This window comes from Citrus clementina, unplaced genomic scaffold (assembly GCF_000493195.1).
Source record: "Citrus clementina cultivar Clemenules unplaced genomic scaffold, Citrus_clementina_v1.0 scaffold_3, whole genome shotgun sequence".
Classification (NCBI taxonomy): domain Eukaryota; kingdom Viridiplantae; phylum Streptophyta; class Magnoliopsida; order Sapindales; family Rutaceae; genus Citrus; species Citrus x clementina.
Genome location: NW_006262339.1, coordinates 34036341 through 34039298, shown reverse-complemented (window position 1 = coordinate 34039298; position 2958 = coordinate 34036341). Strand labels below are relative to the sequence as shown.

At 36.7% G+C, this 2958-nt stretch overlaps 1 non-coding gene across 1 annotated transcript; it reads left to right on the top strand.

The window, feature by feature from the left end:
• Positions 1-1297: 1297 nt before the first annotated feature.
• On the top strand, positions 1298-1404 carry LOC112100434. The gene has a single exon (XR_002906806.1). It is a non-coding gene; the product is annotated as a small nucleolar RNA R71 (small nucleolar RNA).
• Positions 1405-2958: the final 1554 nt, after the last annotated feature.

Genomic DNA, 2958 nt, shown 5'->3' with positions numbered 1-2958 from the left:
AACTCCTTAGATCTTTTAATTTTGTGCGAATTTTACTCTGGAGCATATGACTGCTTTCCTGTGTTAAAACAACAATTTCAAACTCTCCCAGCCTTCTTTTTTGTGCCAAGATATCTTTTAGAAATTTCACATAATTTGGTATTTGTTCCAAAACTTCTACAAAAGGTATATTTATGTGCAGTTGCTTCAGTACTTCTAGAAATTTGCTGAACTGCTTGTCTTATTTTTGCTTCTGGAACATTTGAGGGAAGGGTGGTGGATGTCTAACTGCTGGTTAGATTCAGGAGGTACCAAACTCTGTTTGTTTAGGGTGGTGCATGTTGTGGCTACTGGTGTGGCAACTTCCTTTTCAGCATGATCTGATTGCATTTCTTCTGCAGTTGATGTAGCTTGGCCCAATAATTCAGTGTCTTGATGGGGATTTTGCTGTAGCGAGCTTCCATTTTGAGTTGGTTTTTGTGCTGAATTGCATTTCATCCCCTTTTTGGTTATCTCAATTGGTATATCAACATTCTTTTCAGATTTCAAACTAATTACTTTACAGTGTTTTTTGCTCTCTCTCCTAGGATTTTTTGTGTTGCTAGGTAGGCTCCCTTGAGTTCTGATGCTCATTGCTGTAGCTAGTTGTCCCATTTAGTTCTCAAGGTTTCTCAAGGACACAGCTTGACTCTGCACAATTGCTTCATTCTTTGTAATATACTCCTTGATCAGTGTTTCCAATGAAGTGATTGGATCCTGACTGATTTGTTTTTGCCCTTGACTCTACTGATGAAAAATAAGTGGCTGTGTGTTTCTATTTTGTCTATTGAATGCTTGAGCATTTTGATTCTGACTGCTCCATGAAAAATTTGGGTGTTATTTCCAGCCTGGGTTGTAATTATTTGAATATGCGTTGTTCTGAGGTTGTCGATTGAAGTTACCCACATAGTTTACTGAGGCTGGATTTCTAGGACAATTATCAAAATCATGTTCTTCACCACAATAGACACAAGAAAGTTCAGTACCTTGCTTTACTGTTGCTAGAGCAGCTGTCATGGCTTTTACCATGTTAGTCAATGAGGTTACTTGAGCTGATAAGGCTGTAATTGCATCAATGTTATTTACCCCTACTGATCCTCTTGCTACTGGTTGCCTGGCTGAAGGCCACTGATAATTATTGTTGGCAATTCTTTCCAGAATTTCATAGGCTTCAGTGTAAGATTTGGATAATAAAGCTCCATTTGCTGAAGCATCCACCATTAACCTTGTACTCGGATTTAACCCATTATAGAAAGTTTCCAATTGAATGCAACAAGGGATACCATGATGAGGACACCTTCTGAGCAATTCCTTAAATCTTTCCCAAGCCTCGTACGGAATTTCATCTTCAAATTGGTGGAAGGAAGAAATCTCATTCCGCAACTTTGCATTTTTTGTCGGTGGGAAATATTTCATTAAGAATTTATCAGCCAATTCATTCCATGTAGTGATGGAATCAGATGGTAACAAATTTAACCATGCTCTTGCTCGATCTCTTAAGGAATAAGGGAAGAGCCTCAGCCTTAAGGCATCTTATGTCGCTCCAGCAATCTTGAAAGCATCACTTACTTTCAAGAACAATTTGATATGGAGATGAGGATCTTCATTAGGCAATCCATTGAATTGTCCCACTGTTTGTAACATTTGAAACATCACTGGTTTTAACTCAAAATTTATTGTTTCTACCTCAGGTCTGACGATCCCAGGGTGTACAACTTGCGGAGTTAGTACAACGTAATATCTTATAGCTCTGTCTCTGTCATCAGCCATGTAAATAATATTGTTGTTGCTTGGTTGTCTCCCGTTAGCAGGTTCATTCTGTTCTTCTTGAATGTTGACTGGCTGTAGAGGCCCGTGAGGATTCAAATTTTGCGCATCCTGTAAATTATTCATGCTTGAAGCAATTTTTGTATTCCTTTTTTCTTTTCGTAGTTTCCTGACAGTCCTTTTAATCTCAAGATCGAATTGGAATGCCACAGATCTGTCTTTGCGCATGCATGTACCGATCTGCAAATAAATAAAATGAATCAAATTAAATTTGGCGCTATCAAGATTTACTTCACACTTAAAAAATAAACAATCAATCCCCGACAACGGCGCCAAAAACTTGTTGGTTAATTTCTATAAGCAATTATTATCAATGCCAATGTGCAAGTATACACAACAAGTAATAAAGTGATGAGTATTCAAAATCATCTCCATAGGGATTGATGTTACTCAAAATGCTGAAGCAAATCACAATAATGCAAATCAATTAAGGACCGAAACAAACAATTGTCGAATAATTCTATGTAACTAATAGTTGTGAGAGATGAAAATAAAACAATACTGTAATAAAATAAACTGAGTTCAATGTGTCTAAGATTCAATTGAGAATATAGTAGTTGAATGATCAAACTCTCCTAATAGGATGACTGTTGTTTACTAAATTAGTACCAGTTGTTACAATAAGTGCTGCAGCAATAGGTAGAATACATTTGCATCCGCAACTATCACATGTTGGAAACCTCATACCTTTAAATCTACTAACAATGACCAGTTGCTCATATATTAATGGTATGACATTATAACCTTTAATCTCTCTACCCTATAAGGTGAGCACCTATGTCTAGAGTGTCACAAATCTTAACTTTAAGTATTGCCCTTATGGGATTCAAGATAACCTAATCTAGGAAACTCGACTTGAGAATAAGTAATACTCTAATAATGTCCACTAAGACATGCCCTTTTACTGCTCTGTGTTAACTGAAACTATTAAATGGGTGGTCAACAGAAATAACAATTGTATTCATAAAAACTACTAGAGTATAATGCCACAGCATTACCATAACAACATAAAAGAACAGTCAAGAACCCATTAGATTATTTGTCACTCAAGTTGCTGAGTAAACCAGATCTGAGTATGTACCCCATATGCAGAATTGTGTTCAAAGGTAGCAA